The sequence below is a fragment of the Topomyia yanbarensis genome, chromosome 3 (genome assembly GCF_030247195.1).
Source record: "Topomyia yanbarensis strain Yona2022 chromosome 3, ASM3024719v1, whole genome shotgun sequence".
NCBI lineage: Eukaryota > Metazoa > Arthropoda > Insecta > Diptera > Culicidae > Topomyia > Topomyia yanbarensis.
The window spans coordinates 247,797,719-247,817,683 of NC_080672.1; the positions used below are offsets into that span (position 1 = coordinate 247,797,719).

A 19,965-nucleotide genomic window follows, 5' to 3' on the forward strand; every position below is an offset into this window, starting at 1 on the left:
ACCCTCAAGAAACCTATTAAATAAATTCAACAAGCGTCTTTTGGCAGAGTCTGGCAGATTCTTCAACAAGTTGAATTTGATTCTATCTGGCCCCGGGGCTTTATTGTTACATGATAAGAGAGCAAGTGAGAACTCCACCATCGTAAACGGTGTTTCGTTCGCGGTATTGTAAGGCGACGCGGCGCGGTAGATTTTCTGTGCCGGGGCGGAATCCGGACAAACCTTCTTGGCGAAATCGAATATCCAACGGTTTGAATATTCCACGCTCTCGTTAGTACTGTTTCGGTTTCGCATACATCAGGCCGACTGATAGAAACTACAAGAATTCGCCGCGCGATAGTAAATAAAACGATATCGATTTATTAAAATTAAAGCGATGCTGCTCATAGTTGGCTAACTCATGTTGCTTATTTCGCCAATCATATTAATACAACAAGGAATAAATTTCCCAGATTCTCGGTGGCCGGCTGCCGAGAGCCGTTTTATATGACAATGCTGTCACCTCGGTTGGTTTATTATCATCAACGCAATTCGTCGAGAGATAGCAAAATGTCGCGCGCGGATATTGGTATCAAAAAAGATGGCATGTTACAAATTCGTTTATGGAGAAAGCACGTTTTTAACTCGTTTCGATCACGATAATCACACTAAGATATCAGGATAGAAAGATTCAATGAGGTATTAACAGTTATATTACAATAGATATCTCGAGCCAGTAAAGATAATTGCATGCCAATCTATCTTATTGTTCTAGAATTGATGAGCTGTGCCGGTCCCTTATCTTTTAAAAATATTGTCCAATTAAATAAAAGCAACACTCCCGACGGCCGGCTGTCCGGAGTTTGAATAGACCTTTCTCGTCCGACCTAACCCCCTTTTTTCTTATTTTTATTCAAAAGACTACACATTTTTAAGAATATTGCCGTTGAAATGAGACTATTTGGAGCTATCGTGATTTTTTATTGATTTTTTTAAATTTGAAAAATGCAAGAATGTTGAGTATTTTTTTTCACCTTTGCAAGAATGGTGGGACTCAAAATGTGTGTTTGGGCAACACGGTTTTGTATATTTTTGCTTGAGTTCCTGGCAACGCGGCAAATGAAGTGGTGAGTGGCGGTACAAAGTTCATTGATTATGTAAACAAACTAAAGTGAACCTCTCGGTGCATTGCATGATAATGTTTAACCTCACTTTTTTGACAGTTCAGAGAGATTGTTTACATAGTCTTGGAATTTTTGTTGATTCGATCATAGTATGAGAAACTTGGTTTGGTTCGCTGCCAAATGCTAACACTTTCCAAACAAGGTCGCTCAACTGTAATTTTGATTTTTGATTCATTGAAGAAGTAAGGAATTTCTAGCCAAACATTTGAAAAAGGCCTACTGCCAAATGCAAACAAATCGAATTTTCATGTTCTCTATTAAAATCCTGGGATAAAACCTGTGGATAGATGTTTTCTTTTTCATTTTTTCTGTTCATTTGATCTCTTGTCTTGCATAGCCACTCTTTCTTCCTCACATATTTTAAATGGACTGGCTACATTTGACAGTTCCCCCTCACTGCATTTGACGGTTCCCTTTGGCTGCATTTGACAGCTCCCCCTGGCTGCAATTGACATTAGGTTTTTTCGTATCCACACGTCACGTCCCAGTTAAAAACTATCTATCTGACCATGTGCATAAACATAACGCAACAATGGATTATGAAGAATTTTGATAATGATTTTATAACAAATTATAAAAGGGCCCGGCTGATATAAAAGTCCTAACTAGCAATACGCATATTATAAAATGATTATAAAGGATTATTGTAACTGATTCCAAAAGGATTATAAAGGCAGTGAAATACGTACACAATGAATTAAGGGGAGTGTCTGATGTAAACAATTTGCGCAATCAAACCAAATAAAACAGTATTAAATTTTTAAATAGAATTATAATGAATTCGACCAAAACTTCTTTTACCTTTTTCTCAAGGTTTACGTTTGGCAGTGACCCTTTTCAAACGTTTGGGTAGAATTTAGATTATTTTATCGTTGTTGCGATCAATTTCATTTGGTTTGTTTTGTTCACAATGTTAGTCGCAGAGCATTTTGGTGATCTATGGCAATTGATGACCTTTACACCCCATACTAGGTCCGCTCCTGTTGCAGTTGTTTTGCCCCGTCCGGCACCGAGTCAACCGATGTCCAGCCTGCACCGCACTCGTCTGTCGCTATGCCAATGGCAGGTACTTGGATTGAAGGCTAAAATGTCAGCTACGGCTGATGGTGTTGCTGCAATCGGTTTGCCTTCGGCCACGTTGGACATTCGGCTAACGGGAATATTCAGCGATTCCAATTCGAAGGAAGCAGCGCCAGTAGCAGACTGCTTCGGTTCAACAATACGCTCCGGTATCGGACGAAGCTAACACTCCGGCAGGACGAAGGTTTCAATGAGGGGCTCAGGCATAAGTAGCAGAGTCCTTGCACTTACTGCTTGTCGAGTGAACAATTCCGACGAAACCACTGCCGCTCTCGCCAAGTTTGATCACCGTGATTAGTGCGACGTCAGCGGTATAGTGCCAGGAATAGTCGAGGAGAGTGCCAGGACTGACTTGCCGAGAGCTACAAGATTAAATAGCAGGGCGTTTTTAAAGTGACCGTAGTATAACGTAGAGGCTTTAGGCAGATGATTTATTCAGCAGAATAAGATAGCAAAATTACCCAAAACATAAGAGCTGGCTGCCGAAGTGAATCCACACACATCGTCACCTACAGAGGCAAGCAATATTGGAACGCAGCGAAATTCCTCACAATGAATTGATCTCGTTAGATGAAATTCCAGGAAGTACAATTTTCATAGCATAATTTAATCGACCAAAATTGTAGTCCTCAGTCGAGAGAGAGAGAGACTGATAGAGTAGCAGCAGCTAGGAATTTTCTTTCGAAAGCTAGCAGCGGTTTCGCGTATCCTGCGCTAAGTAGAGAGCGTTAAGACAGATCTGACCAACTGTTCCGTCCGGTACCACCATAACACACGGCACCGGCGACACATATATTCACAACATACTAATTACTTATCCTTCAGAAAAAGTAAATGAATTGACTATGAAATCTATCATTCGCTGCCTAGTTATTTCGTGCCAATTTGAACAAGACAGCAGTTGCAGATAGCTTTATTGCGGTGCCAAAATTAATGCAACTCGGGATATAATATAAATTTACATATAATTTCTCCTCCCTGATATTCTACCAGAATATATAATGCTCTGCATTATTATCACTCCAATCAAATCCTTCTTACTCCTTGTCGTCAGTGCCGAGCGCTATTTTGCATTTTCCGGCTAAATCAACGACAATGCGATAATCAACGAAACTTTTAGTGTAATGGAACTTGAAACCGAATAATAAATGATTGTTCCATTCGAAAGCGATAACCTTGTTGTCCTCATGTTTGCAGCTATCATACGCTGGTAGGCATTCTGACCAATGGAAACGTTCTTCGATATGGGCATTGAACGATCAAAATAACTCACCCGGCAGCGGTAGTGTTTCAATTTGACAATATACATCAGTAGATCAAATGCTGCACGTCAATGAATAAATTATTTCTGGAGTCGTCCAATAGGCATGAGCATGATGACCATACAATTTGTAGTTGCTACTCCGTGATTGACCAGAACAAGCGAAATTGCACAAAGAATCAACGAATGGAGCCTGGGAGTAGCTTTCCATTCTCAATGTACACGTTTCGAGAGTTCAACATTTTGAAGTGTCAATAACGGCGCCGGCCACGTCCTTACAGTCATCGGGGAAGGGAAAGAATGTTAGTGCAAGTGTTGTTATGGAGACCGTGTATACCTCTGCATCTCCACGGTTGCCACGGGAAGGTGGTTTTGTTAGTGGGATGGGATAAACAGTTACATAAATCGAGATTCACCTTGATAAGTGATATGATCTACGCAACTCCCATAAATGTTATCATGTGTTAATTGCTCTGGGCAGCCGGCTGCCGAGAATTTTTAAAAGATTTATCGTTTGTTTTATTATTTGGAAACTCGGTGTGAAATATGCAATAGACCTTTCTCGTCAAAAAATTTTATATGATAGGATGCTTCCTTTTTTATCCCCAATTCGTTACTTCCTATTGCCGCGATGATTTGGTACCTCTAACTATTGAAAAAATCAAAAATAGTGCAAGCTGCTCATTTAACCCCATATTCTGAATACCTATCTTGCCTTGTTTCCCCGTATTTTTACACCATTTGGATGAATTTCCTGTGGGGAATACTAAAAGGATGCCAGATCTGCATATATATTAGTAAATCTGTAGATTTTGCGTTTTCACTGCAGATCTTTTGCAGATTACAAATATTTAGCAGAACAAAGCCTATGCCAGCCAATTTATACACCAGCCTTCAACATTTTTGATCATTTAAATTATATACATACTACATTTCTACGTCGCATTTATTGAAGATTTTTGTAGCAATCTGCAGACTTTTATATTTTTACTGCAGGCTATTGTTTAAATGGACCTGGCATCACTGATGCTGAAATGATTCATTCATATACCTGTCAAAAATATAGAGCATTGTGTGAAAATGTATAACCTCACTTTTCTGACAGTTCGGTGTGCTTGTTTACCTAAGATTTGTTTACACGGACTTTTAAAATTTACATTACTTGAATACTTTCGATGCTCTTTGAAAGAATATCAACTCAAGAGGGATGAGGATTGGAACAATGGTAACCTGGTTCATACATTGACCAATCGGCGCTGGATGCAAAACCCGGTGGCATATGCTGAATCGTAAGATCAAGCATTGGGCTATAAAACGATTGCTTTCTGGATGATGGATAAGGATTTGTACACATTTGTTTGTTTGTTCGTGGGTTAAGTCCTAACAAGATGATCCGATTTATTACTCATTTTTAGGTGGTGAAGTTTACCTGAACTTTATAGGTAACGAATTCGGTCGATGATAAGTTGTTGAAATGATCGTTCAATGCCCATACCGAAAAACGTTTCTATTGGTCAGAATGCCTACCAGCGTATGATAGCTGCAAACATGAGGACAACAAGGTTATCGCTTTCGAATGGAACAATTATTTATTATTCGTGTTCAAGTTCCATTACAGCAAAAGTTTCGTCGATTGACGATTATCGCATTGTCGTTGATTTAGCCGGCAAATGCAAAACAGTGCACGGCACTGACGATAAGGAGTAAGAAGGATTTGATAGGAGTGATAAGAATGCAGAGCATTATACATTCTGGAAGAATATCAGGGAGGAGAAATTATATGTAAATTTATATTATATCCCGAGTTGCCATCATTTTTGCACCGCAATAAAGCTTTCTTCAACTGCTGTCTTGTTCAAATAGGCAGGAAATAACTAGGCAGCGAATGATAAATCGCATAGTCAATTTATTTACTTTTTCGGAAGGATAAGTAATTAGTATGTTGTGAATATATATATGTATCGCCGGTGCCGTGTGTTATGGTGGTACCGGACGGAACCGTTGGTCAGCAGACCGTCCTTGTACTGGTCATAGATGCGACGTTTTTTTTTCATCTGATAGCACTTGACATGTTTCGGAGATCTGTCTTAACGCTCTCTACTTAGCGCAGGATACGCGAAACCGCTGCTAGCTTTCGAAAGAAAATTCCTAGCTGCTGCTACTCTATCAGTCTTTCTCTCGACTGAGGACTACAATTTCGGTCGACTAAATTGTGCTATGAAAATTGTACTTCCTGGAATTTCACCTAACGAGATCATTGTGAGGAATTTCGCTGCGTTCCAATATTGCTTGCCTCTGTAGGTGATGATGTGTGTGCCCAAGTAACCAATAAGCATGCTGAATGCGTCTTAACGGCTACTTGATAAGCATTTAAGTCGTTTTAAATGCTATTTAAAAGTCGCTTTTGGCAAAATATACGGCTACATTACTGCTGTGCTATGAAAATGCTTTTTTACTACTGTTGTGCACTCAGAATACTGCTTACTGGCAAGAAGTTTTTAAACAATTTTTCAAATGCTGATTAACAACAGTTATGCATAACGAATGCCAGCATACTGCAAGAAGCATCTGGAATGCAAGTTTTACGCTACTTTACTGCATACACTAATGCTTGTTGGTTACCTGGGTGGATTCACTTCGGCAGCCAGGTCTTATGTTTTGGGTAATTTTGCTATCTTATTCTGCTGAATAAATTATCTGGCTAAAGCCTCTACGTTATACTATGGTCACTTTAAAAACGCATTGCTATTTAATCTTGTAGCTGTTGGCAAGTCAGTCCTGGCACTGTTCTCGACTAATCCTGGCACTATACCGCTGACGTCGCACTTATTACGGTGATCAAACTTGGCGAGAGCGGCAGTGGTTTCGTCGGAATTGTTCACTCGACAAGCAGGAAGTGCAAGGACTCTGCTACTTATGCCTGAGCCCCTCGTTGAAACCTTCGTCCTGTCGGAGTGTTAGCTTCGTCCGATACCGGAGCGTATTGCTGAACCGAAGCAGTCTGCTACTGGCGCTGCTTCCTTCGAATCGGAATCGCTGAATATTCCCGTTAGCCGAATGTCCAACGTGGCCGAAGGCAAACCGATTGCAGCAACACCACCAACCGTAGCTGAAATTTTGGCCTTTAATCCAAGTCCCTGCCATTGACAAAGCGACAGACGAGTGCGGCGCAGGTTGGACCATCGGTTGACTCGGTGCCGGACAGGGCGAAACAGCTGCAACAGGAGCGGACCTAGTATGGGGTGTAAAGGTCATCAATTGCCATAGATCACCAAAATGCTCTGCGACTAACATTGTGAACAAAACAAACCAAACGAAATTGATCGCAACAACGATAAAATAATCTAAATTCTACCCAAACGTTTGAAAATGAGAAAAAGGCAAAAGAAGTTTTGGTCGAATTCATTATAATTCTATTTAAAAATTGAATACTGTTTTATTTAGTTTGATTGCGCATATTGTTTACATCAGACACATCCCTTAAATCATTGAGTACGTATTTCACTGCCTTTATAATCCTTTTGGAATCAGTTACAATAATCCTTTATAATCATTTTATAATAAGTGTATTGCTAGTTAGGACTTTTATATCAGCCGAGCTCTTTTATAATTTGTTATAAAATCATTATCAAAATTCTTCATAATCCATTGTTGCGTTATGTTTATGTACATGGCCAGATAGATAGTTTTTAACTGGGACGGAACGTGTGGATACGAAAAAACCTAATGTCAATTGTAGCCAGAGGGAGCTGTCAAATGCAGCCAAAGGGAATCGTCAAATGCAGTCAGGGGGGACTGTCAAATGTAGCCAGTCCATTTAAAATATGTGAGGAAGAAAGAGTGGCTATGCAAGACAAGAGATAAAATGAACAGAAAAAAGAAAAAATCTATCCACAGGTTCTGTCCCAGGATTTTAATAGAGAACATCAAAATTCGATTTGTTTGCATTTGGCAGTAGGCCTTTTTCAAATGTTTGACTAGAAATTCCTTGCTTCTTCAATGAATCATGTACAAGAAAAGTAAAAATGTTAAATTTAACGGAACAATGTATGATGCCGACATCAATTAAAAAATACAGCTGAGCGACCTTGTTGGGAAAGTGTTAACATTTGGCAGCGAACCAGACCAAGTTTCTCATACTATGATTGAATCAATAAAAATTCCAAGATCATGTAAACAATCTCTTTGAACTGTCAAAAAAGTGAGGTTAAACATTACCATTGAGCATTGCATGAAAATGTATAACCTCACTTTTCTGACAGCTCAGAGAGCTTGTTTACATGGACTTAGAAAATTTTTGGTTTAACCCAGTACAAGAAACTCGGTTCGAATTCTAACACCATGTAAACAAGCTCGCTGAACTGTCATTTTTCGAGCATTTTTACTCATATGACGTCACCTTGCAATGTCCTATGCAATGTTATCCACCGAGAGGTTCACTTTAGTTTGTTTACATAACTAATGAACTTTGTACCGCGACTCACCACTTCATTTGCCGCGTTGCCAGGAAGCCAAGCAAAAATATACAAAACAGTGCTGCCCAAACACATATTTTGAGTCCCACCATTCTTGCAAAGTTGAAAAAAATACTCAACATTCTTGCATTTTTCAAATTTAAAAAAAATCACGATAGCTCTAAAAAGTCTCATTTCAGCGGAAATATTTTTAAAAATGTGTAGTCTTTTGAATAAAAATAAGAAAAAAAAAGGGGGTTAGGTCGGATGAGAAAGGTCTATTAATCCAGATGCCCGGTGGGGAGCTACCATTGGTGCAGCGACAGCCGAGTGTGACGCAGGCTGGACCATCGGCTAACTTGATTCCGGCGAGGTGGAGCGGCTGCAATTTGTGCGGACCTATGAAGCGATGTATATAATTTCAAGGACATTTGCAACGCAATTACCAGAGATCATCAAAATGTTTCGTGGCTAACGTTGTAATTCAGCAAAAAAAAACAAAAGTTAAATTGATCGCAACAAATAAAATCGCTTTCTTCGACGAATCGTGGACAAGAAAAATCCAAATGCCAAATTTAACGGATATATTCACCGGATGCCTAATGACGTCAAATAAAAATGAAAACCTAGCGAGCTTGTTAATACAAGATATTCGCATTTAAAAGCGAACCAAATCAAGTTTCTCATACTGTGGTCGAATACAAAAAAATTCCAAGTCTATGTAAACAAGCTCTGCGAACTGTCAAAAAAGTGAGGTTAAACATTTTCATCTAATGTTCATACAGCGAGAGGTTCATTTTAGTTTGTTTACATTGCTAATGAATTTTGAACTGCGATACACCACTTCATTTACCGCATTGCCAAGAACTTAAGTGAAAATATTCAAAGCAGTGCTGCCCAAACGCACATTTTAAGTCCCACCATTCTTGCTGAGGTGAAAAAAATATTCAACATTCTTGCATATTTCAAATTTTAAAAAATCATTAAAAAATCATGATAGCTCCTTAAAATCTCATTTTTACGGAAATGTTCTTATAAATGTGTAATCTTTCGATTAAAAATAAGAAAAACAGGTGTTAGGTCGGACGAGAAAGGTCTATTATATGAAATTCCTATATTGTTTGCTGCTAACGAATGTTTGACACCTGGAAGCTAAGCCGATGTCCAATACATTTGCTGTGAACAGAAAATTACGGTGGGATATGTTTTCTATGGCATGCAACCGGAATAGTGCTTTAAGCACTATTTAGACTCTACGTGAAAATGAAAGTGAACAAGTGTTGAATACCTTCCATTGTTCACGGTGGACAACATCGTGAACAGTTTCATCAGTGAACAGCGATTCCACGCTCAACTGGCAGTTTACAGTTTGTCAGAATGCAATCTGGTATTCGAAGGCGAACGTTCACCGTGAACAGCGATGACATTTATATTCACCACTCCGCATCAATTCCGTCCACCATCGCGTTTACACTCCCGGTGAACAAGTGAAATATCCACTGCGAACACATTTTTCATCGTGGAATATTTAACATGATCGGGGAATATGAATATTATTGCGTTGATTCAATTATATCGAATAATTGTGCATTGATTTGCTAAGTGTATTAATGTATTATCATTTAGTTCTATTTTCATCAATTTCTATGCACTAATAAGTGAGATATTGGAAAAAACAATTTGGTGCGCATCGAGTTCACGTTCATTTTCACCGAGGGTGTAAAGCACTATTTAGACTCTACGTGAAAATGAAAATGAACAAGTGTTGAATACCTTCCATTGTTCACGGTGGACAACGTCGTGAACAGTTTCATCAGTGAACAGCGATTTCACGCTCAACTGGCAGTTTACAGTTTGTCAGAATGCAATCTGGTATTCGAAGGCGAACGTTCACCGTGAACAGCGATGACATTTATATTCACCACTCCGCATCAATTCCGTCCACCATTGCGTTTACACTCCCGGTGAACAAGTGAAATATCCACTGCGAACACATTTCATCGTGGAATATTTAACATGATCGGGGAATATGAATATTATTGCGTTGATTCAATTATTTCGAATAATTGTGCATTGATTTTCTAAGTGTATTAATGTACTATCGTTTAGTTCTATTTTCATCAATTTCTATGCACTAATAAGTGAGATATTGGAAAAAACAATTTGGTGCGCATCGAGTTCACGTTCATTTTCACCGAGGGTGTGAATGGGCCTTTACTGTACATTTCTATTCGGGTAGGGTCCGCTTAAAGGGAGTGTTGCCGTTTTGACTGATTTTCACTCTTCGTCTCTGTCCCTATTTTCTCTGCGCTTGTACTCTTTACATGGGCTTAGAAAAATTCTTTACGATTTCCTTCGAGCGAATTTAATCATCTACAAAAATTTTCAAAGCCCATGTAACCAGTCTAGTGAACTGTCAAGAAAAGTGAGGTTAAACGGTGTCAGTGAAGAACCTAATAGATAAACTAATGTGGTTTTCGTTTGAAGCGAAACTGAGTCAGTTCCTAACCCCAACTGCTGTCAAAATGTATGAACTGACAGCAGTTGGGGTTAGAACCTGACTCAGTTTCAGGTTCAAGCGAATCGCCATAAGAGGAAAATGTGTATATGCATTTTCAGTATATACATAAACACATATGCGTGGCGGGAAATTCTCTCTCTAATTTTACCTCACGAACACTATTACTACCGTTGCTGAGCTCCGTGCTCGGTGGGTTCGTCGGGTTAATCATCGTCACTGCTTGCTCAAAGTGAGTTTGAGAAGAGAACAAACTGGACGCCATTGTGAAAATAGAAATTTTGTGGTGAAGTGTAGTATTAAAATTGTGATATTAAATGAAGACTGTGCTAATTAAGGTAAGCAAAACAGTGGTTTCTTATTGTGATTAGATGTTTCTACCAAGCAAGTGTTATGTGTAATTACAGAGTGATGTAATTTGATAAGAATCAAGTTTGGTGGTAAATGCACGACGAAAAATATGTAAAACTGGGCGTTTATTACGTTTCTCTTTCAAAAATTATAAATATTGTTCTCAATGGATTTGAAAAGTATGTAATCAAATGTGCTGATCGAAAAAAATCGTTATTCGTTATAAGAAATAATAATTTACTGGTGGAAAAATAAAACCTGAATATTCTGGATAATGAATGTCCGCCATTTTGTTTTATGTTGGCTTTGTTCATTTTCGGAAAATCCGCCATAATTGTATTTTTTCTGTAATGAGATTCGTTTTTCCAATGTGTGGGTTGTGCGAGTGAAGTTCAGTACTAAAGTTTTGGTAGTGGTGTGTGCTTTCTAGGCCGTGAAATACGATCATACATTAGTATGAAAAATGTGCCCCGTAGGCAGGCTCGAGAGACATTCGGATTCGATGTGTGCTGAGTATTGTATGCTTTCAGTCAGCTCCAATTTAGAAGTTTGAGGAAAAACGAGCGTGCTGTGTGTGCCACACGGTTGTCGGAAGGGAATTACCAGGTCCGTTTGCTGGTTTTAGCGGCGAGTCGTCAGAAGGGGGTGGCGATTTTTTTTTGTATCGAGACGAATAGGAAAGAGCGGGAACGCATAATAATACTTGCTCCTCACAGACAAGGACAGCCAAGAAGGGACCACACCACGGCAGCTCGAAGCTAACAGCAGCAATTTGATCGTGCTGTACGTTAATCTGCGGGAGAAGCTGAAAATTACCAGCTCAAGATAAATCATTGAATGATGTCATACCCTGCACCCGTTTAGTTGGCACAGTGGAGAATCTTGAAGTTTACGTCGTAGCTTGAATTGTTCATGAATAAACTAACCACAAACTATTTTATATTAAGATAACTATTATAGGTATCTTGATTTGGAATATCTAGCAAATTCTAGTCACCAAAATAATGAGAATATGATTCAAAAAATTTATTCTGTCACGGTCGTTCTGTATTTTAGCGTGATATATTTGAAGTGTGATATATTCAAAACAAAACAAAAAAATACATTTAAGCATCAACCCATGTATTTCTATAAACAAAAAGTCATAAAAGTTAAAGTTAATCAAAAAGAATTAATCATAGTAGGGTAATGATCCTATTGTTGTCATGTTTCTATTATCACATCACCTATTTGAAGCCGTTGGTTAGAGCAGCGTCTGTCATCTTTGTTCAACGCATTGGGTCAAATGGTATGGCATCAGCGGATAATTTTTCCCAACACAACTTCACTTTACGTATCCCGTACCTTTTCTTAAAATCATAAAAATAGACACATCTCCAATTCTTTTCCAAAAGAAAAGTATTCACATCAATTTAAGAGAAAATGCATATCTCGGCATACCTACCATATCTTGCGTATTTTGTTTTTCTCATTATTTTGTTAGATTTTCTCGCGGATAACTAACAAGCGAATAAAATATATACCAGGCACCCGCTTTAGGACACGGTAAATGAGTTACGAAGAATTTAACACAAAAATTGGAATCGGTCGAAAGATATTTCGACAATCCTAGTGATTACAACAACGTTTTTGGTAAAACATGATTTCGAGATTATTCACGTTTAAAGTTTTACACCTAGGCCTTCGCCCACGTAAAGAAATAAGATGAAGTGTTAAAACTTTGCTTTTACTGCTTAGACCTCCATAAAAAATTTAGATATTTTCTTAAGAATTAAATGCAAAGGTATGCATGCCCCCTAATGATCCCTACTGACAAAATTGCAGATATTTCCGTAAGACAAGACGTGACAATCGGATCTTTATCTTCGTCCTTCGACGTTCTTTTAGCACATACCCCTGCCGAATCTTCCGAAAAGTGTTGCTAGTTTTATTAATCTCGTTTATGTTTGCAATATATCGAATCTTGAATCCACTACATATATTGACGCAGGGCTCCGTTTTGACATTAAAAATGTCTTACTCCACTATCTGGGACTAGGTGTCATTCTAAAATCTAAACTATCTCCCATGTAACGAAACTATGTAAGGTTTGCACGCTTATAACTCCGATATTAATAGATGAATTTTAATCATTCATACACCAACCGATTCAGAAACACCTAACTTAAACATTGGTAATAATTTAATATCTCCCCAATAAAAGTAGACTTTTGGAAATTGGTAAAATTACAAAGTTCACGAAAAACGGGAAAATTACCATTCGTGAGGCAGATTTCTCAGACACAGCCGTCAAGAGAGGGCAGCTTAGTTGCTCAATGAAACACGAAAAGTCATAAATAGAAGCAACGCATGTCCGTTTAAATCAGTTGTTGCTCTTATCCCAGACGAGCAACATCGTCTCCGGGCGATGCAATAAGCGCTATCGATTTTCGGTAACGTTGGCATTTGCACACACTCGCACCTAAGTGACTAAACCATATACGGTTAGTTTATAAATAGAGGTGACGCGTACCCGTTTGAATCAGTTTTTGTTCTTATGTCGAACGGGTAAGATCATGGCTGCAGCGTCTGAGCACTACAATAAGCGGTAGACGCTATGCATTTTCGGCAGCGGTAGCCGTGTGCGGATTTTTCGGATACCAGCACAGTGTCACAGAATGATTTGCAAAGCGGGTGGGCGGGGTGGTTTGGATTTAATTCAATACGGTGTGTGCTGCTTAGGCTGCTTAAGAGTGTTGCGTTTGGAAAAAATATATTTATTTTTATGCATGCGTGTGCGTTGTAACTATCCAAGTAACTATCCATGTTTACGGCGCTTTGTAGCTGCGTAGGGTAAAAAGCCTATTGGTTTTCATGTTTCATATTTCGGTTATATGTTTTTTATCAGTAAGGCATCTGACAACGTGCTTCTGTAGTTATTGCACTGTTCAGCAGCGTAGTATTTTATATAGGAGAGTACACTCAGGTTTTTTTACGCGGATTTTGAAATTTACGCGGTTTTCATTAACGCGTTTTTTTTTTAAATTTACGCGGTTTTCATTTACACGGCCTGTATCCCCCGCGTGAAAAATCTGAGTGTAATTGCATCGGAAACAATCACATTCCCAGCAGAACTTTTTGTTTTCTAATTTCAAACACTTTTGTTTCGTACTGCACACAACGGAAAATTTTAAAACAGAACTTACCGTCCCAGCAGCAGTTTAAGCGGGTGTTCTTTTTCGATTCAAATTCAAGCCATGTCTTAAGCGTTACTGGACTTAAAATTGTTTTCTCAGTTTAACCAGTCAGAATATCTGTCCTACCCTATGTAATTAAAACACAGTTCTAATTGCGTTTTAAAGTATACAACAAATAGAACGGTTGGGTATACTAATTTAAATTTTAAAATAAATCTGTTTTAAATTATGAAACAAACCGCTGTACTGAAGATATAATTATGTCAGTCCTATTACCACATAAAACACCTATATAACATAAAACGATGCAGAATTGGTTTAATAATACAATGTTTACACTACAGAGTTATAACACGTTTTAATAGTTGGCAACAAGAAAAATGTCACCAAGATAGCATAAAACCCGTTTTAACTGGTAGTGCGAACGTTGCATAGCAATGTAATTTATCAAATAATTTCATTTTTTCCACCACTAATCGATCAAGAAATACTTAAACTTAAGATTGTTTACTTAAGTTCATTAGTACATTATTGAAAATTTAATTGGAAATCATCATCACAGCTCTCAATATGGAACTTTTCTTTTGAATATATTTTCTGGCGATACCAGCCTATTTTTACTAGATGGATCAGCCAAATAATACCAATCACCTAGTGAGATACTTGATTAATTAATAGATTACCGTTAAAAGACCTCCAATAAATTATGTTTTGATGGGGAGGGTATATAGCAAATTGTAACATATGAAACCAGGCGAGTGAACAAGAACGTGAGTCGATATGTGTGATAGATAAAATTCATTTGCACGCTCTTGAAAAAAGCTACATTTTTAATGTCACCGTGGTCGTGTCCTGTACACAACCCTATAATTTTTTTCATATCATGGGTGTCTAGAATGGCTGCCATTTTCTGAATAGTTTTAGATTATGGATTGTTTGTTTTCTTTTTATTGTTAAAGTCAATCAACCACATGTACTTGTTCTACGTTGTCGCACAATTTCTGCTCAATTTGATCATTTTTTTCTCATTTCACAATTATTTTATTTGTCAAAAGTAATGATAATATTTTCCTTTGAATATGACACCACTGCCACACATTATTTCCCTATCCTTGCAGTAACATTTCCTATGGTGGAAGCTGTTAGAATCAACCAATCGGTAGATTGAAATTCTTACGTAAAATTGGAATAAAAACGACCCTTTCCACCCTATATTGTCATGTCTTGTCATAGACTCTACCTAAGCTTAATTTATCTCCACAGTGTTTTCGCAAACGTCATTTGATCAAGCATCTCATACATTTTCCTACAACAAACTTATAACTTCTCCCATGAAACAAATTAACACAGAATCCAGGTGAAATATGCGGTCCTGCTTTAATTATGTGGCGGTCATATTCTATAATATGTTGTTAACTTATTCATATCACCGCTTCAGGCTCCAACTGTTTGTAGTGTGTATAATTTACTTTTGATGTGTATAATGGATACCAATAGCCAATCCTTCTATGTAGTACAAAAATACCAATTACGATCGCTACGGGCTTAACATAATAGGATTTAAAGTATCTCGAGATTTACGCAGATACTAACATAACAGTGTGCAAGCGATTTATTCTTCAAAATTAACATGTAAAACTATGCTCTGCACCAGAAATTGGCTAGTCACTTTGGGCAAATGGTGTAGTGTGGAAGTTTTTTGGATGTACTGAAAATAAGTGACATCGGTGTGTATACTTAACACGTTTATCTGTCGCTCGCAAAGTCAAGTAGGGGCCAGTAGGCGTGTGAGGCGAAGCAGGGCTTCAATTAGTGTGTGAGAGAGGGCAAGTTCTGCTCTGATATGTTTTGTGTGTTCGTTCATGAACATTCCTCCGTAAGTTGGCGGCAACTGGTTTTTCGTCTTTGCAAGTATGCAGCTTGGGTGTATTGTTTTTTAAACTGTGTAAACTAGGCAAGTTTAACCGTATTTGCATAAGTTATTAGCATTGTCATGGTAAAACCACAAGCCATTTTCTTCAAAGCGCGATTTGATTGATGGCTTGGTTTTCTGACGGGAATCATTTTAGAACATACGTCTATGTTGTACGAGCCATTTTAACTTGGTAGCCAGTTTCTTGATCATATTTATCCTCTTCTCGTTAGTTTTCAAGGTCAGTGAATATTATAAGTGCTTTCAGGGTTGATTTGTATGTACGAGTAGAGCTTGGACTTTACATCTACTTCATGCTTATGATATGCAGTAGGCATCATGTAGCTTTTGAGTGTGCATAACATTGAACGGATGTTTTTTTATTCAAACTGTATACTGCCGTTCTACACATAATTGTCCCATGTATATAGGGAATCCCATAGAACATGGGACAAATATGCTTATAACGGCAGTATAATGACGTGCAATTTAATCAAACAAAAATTAATTCCAATGGCTGTCACGTGTATTTGCCCACAACCTACAAGTCACCAGTTGTGGTCGAAGCATACAGGTAGTTCGCTTGCATTAGTCAAGCAACCACTAACCACTAGGGGCTCTAACTGTCAAGTTGTCTTAGAAACAGCCCGTGCTAGAATTTACATTTAAATTGCAGTAGGTAGTTAAAAAAATATAACTTGGAAGCATCTATTATTTTAGCACATTTTCGCTATGTTGAAATAGAATAAGTATTATAAACAAGCAACGGAAACGGAATTTAAAAATATTTCCAAAAAAAATACTGAAAACCGAAACAAAGCATTATATAAACATTTTTATTGGAAGTCCTGCAAAAGTAAACAACAGTGAGTTGAAATAAAATGTAATTTAAGGTACTTTCGGAAAGTCACTGAGGGATTTATATCCTGAGAATTGCCAAAAACAGAAGCTTACTGTGTTAGCATACGTTTCATGTTTTACCTTGAAAATATGCAGGTTCCTTGATTATAGGACATTGGAATTGAAGTGTAATTAGTTTCGTTTGGTTTCCTTGAATGTTTCGGATCTTAGTAGCCTATATGATCCCAATTTATCCAGCTTGTATGATCCTAATTCAACAATGAGTTTTGTTTTTTATCTACATGTTGCTTATAGCAGTTCAAACAATAGAACCGGTTTTGCGGAATTGTAAATTTCAAATTTTCATAACAGCTCACAACACATAGACATTAACAGAAAAACTTCCCAACAGTGACGCTTTTCAGTTCGTCGTCCCCCTCGTTTCACCCTCTTCGTGCAAACATCTGGCATGGATGTCGGGAAAACAACAGCAACAGGGTAAAAGAAAGCCACACTATGCATTATTTCATTTTGGGGTGATCTGATCGGGGTACAGTCGGCACAAAAAGTGGATACGATGCGTACCCAAAACATAACAGTTGTGCTGCTTTTCAAAATGTACTGCGAGTTGCTTTTCCGGGGGTTAAAGCTGTCGCCGTTGACCTGGGGTGCATTTGCGAAGGGAGGATTATATCCCAGTGGAAACGATGTTGCGCATGTTCGATCCTCAGTTTCGCCACCGCATCACCGTGCTTTGTGTGTATTTTCTCCCCATACCGTCCTGATGGTGCTTTGAAAGATGAATAGACACGCTTTTCTTCTCGCCCCTACAATTGGAGAGACCTATTCTAACACGAAAGAGGGGTTGCTGCTCGTGTATGAATCGAGACGTTATGGGATGCAAATACATTTTTATTTTACTTTTGGGGAGAATTGCACAAAGATTTCGGATATCCCGGATTTATAATACAGTGAAGACCCGATTTTATCAGCTCCCGCTTTTGTCTATCTCTGTATTTTTCTTATCTCAAAGACGTAAAATTCAAAAAAAAAATCACTGTAAGGAAAATTTATACCAAATAATCACAGGGACTAAAGAAGAATGTTTCAACAGCTTGGTATATTAGAAAGAAAAAAAGATGTCCCGATTTTGTCGATGTTTTGTTAGTCTAAAATTCATCAAGAGGTTGGTAAAAACGGGTCTTCCCTGTATACATATTTTTATTTATTTCGATTGCATATCTTTAGTGCTGTTTTTTTCTTTTATTCATCATTATGATTAAATTATTTTTTGTGGTAATAATCCAATGTTGCTAACCGACCTCTTGTTTTAGACAACTGTGGGTACAACTCAATCAATGGTACACGCAGGCAAAAAATACAGCGAATTTCATAGGAATATCGTATAATTTTTAGCCACAAGTAGCACGTATGTAAATCATGAGATTATCTTATGAAACGGCATTTATTTGGTCAAATCGGTTTGCTATGATTTCATGTTTCATAAGGCATGTTTGAATTATCATAAGACAATATTATACATTTCTCTTATGTTTATGAGAATCATAAGATGCTCGTATGAAATTCAAACGACTGGCATATGCAATAACTTATAAAATGTTAAGGTAATCATACAAGTCGTATGTTTTTCATATTAATCTTATGAAAACATAGTTTTTCTACTTTTCTAGTAATCATAAGATGAATCTTATGAATTTCGCTATGTGTTTTGCCTTAGTGTAGGTGAACAAACAGCATCACAAAATGTTTTCCCTTTCTAGTTTATTCTGAGCTGTCTTTGGTATTTAGTATTGGGTGGTCATTTTTCTTTTATTTATTCGAATTTCTCATACTGATTTATTTTAGTTTATTTTATCCCAATACTTGCTACAGTGTATTCATTATTTGTATTCATCATTCTCGATTGGCAGGGAAACGAACAAATGATCGGTCTAACAATCGAGCTAATCAAATCAATTTAGATTTTTAGTCAATGTTAATAAACTATACACGTGACAGATATGTGAAAAAAATTAAGCATTCAGACAAAATGGAATGTTTTATGTTTAACAGTTAGAGTAAACGTGATCGGATAGATCACAGGATGAAGTCTAACTTCCTTTTCTAATGTGCGCCCAGCTGACCCTGAATGAATAACTATATATTCCGGAAAAGGAGGCACCCAATAGTTCCCCATCCCTTTCTGAACAAAGTTTTCATTCCACTTCACACCGACAGAGTTTACCTGCAAGATCACATTCGGTTTGCTCTAGTAGGTACCCACTACGTATTGGAAATGCCGCGTATGCCAAGCCCAGCACACACTTGGTAATGATAGAAGCGCGCTGTATATGTATAGTGACACTAAACTTTAAGTTGCCACAGAAAAAGCCAACAAGGGGAGAAAAAATTTCCCCGAAACCTACGCTCGGTTGGAATTTGGCTTCTTCCTAGCACTTCTTTCTTCATTTCTCCCCGACTCCGGCTGTCATCTTTTCCATTATGCCTGTATTGGACGCGGCGGTTGTCCCGATCCCAACGTCGCTTTCCCCGCCCTAGTCTATTGGATCACTGCTGTCGATGGCTTTACTGCTTTCGCAACGGACGACGACTCTTTTCCTTATTCGCTTTCGGCTACAGCTTCAACATGCCGCAGTAACTCCGACTGGGATATCCAGAACAGATGAGACCACATTGCCTGTTTTTCGATCGTGTGTTTTTCGTACTAGTGAAATATAAGCTCTTTTTCTGGTTTGGTTGGCTGTGTACTGCTTGGATGGGGTTTCACTCCCCTTCGGTTTCCGTTTATATGTGGTTCGCAGCGGAAATGTTGGTTGGGGGTCTAAGACTGACACTTTCAATGGTATGAAATCACAAGAGAGCAAAACACGTTAATTGGGTTGGATCTTTACTAAATTTTACACTATATGTGTTCTACGCATCTACATTTCCTGGAAAATAAGGATATCTCTTGAAAATCTCGAACATATTCAATCTTTGAATCAAATTTTCAGAATTCATATTCATAGTAGCAAGATTGTGGTAATCGCCGGAATTAAATGAAGGCATATCCTATTACCAAATAAAAATGATCCAAAACATCAAATATTTAATAATTTTCTGATAAACACGTCTATTTTTTCTATACAGTGAAATCGTTCCTCGGAGTATAAGGTCTTGAGACTTGCACCAACTATGGAGCAATTTGAG

General features: G+C 37.9%; 1 protein-coding gene across 2 annotated transcripts in view; it reads left to right on the forward strand.

The window, feature by feature from the left end:
• Positions 1–10,660: 10,660 nt before the first annotated feature.
• Positions 10,661–19,965, forward strand: part of LOC131693587 (longitudinals lacking protein) — a 71,991-nt gene continuing 62,686 nt past the window's right edge. For both annotated transcript variants that reach the window (XM_058981510.1, XM_058981512.1), the window contains exon 1: positions 10,661–10,814. The gene's annotated coding sequence lies outside the window, so the exon portion shown is untranslated. The remainder of the gene's footprint in view (positions 10,815–19,965) is intronic.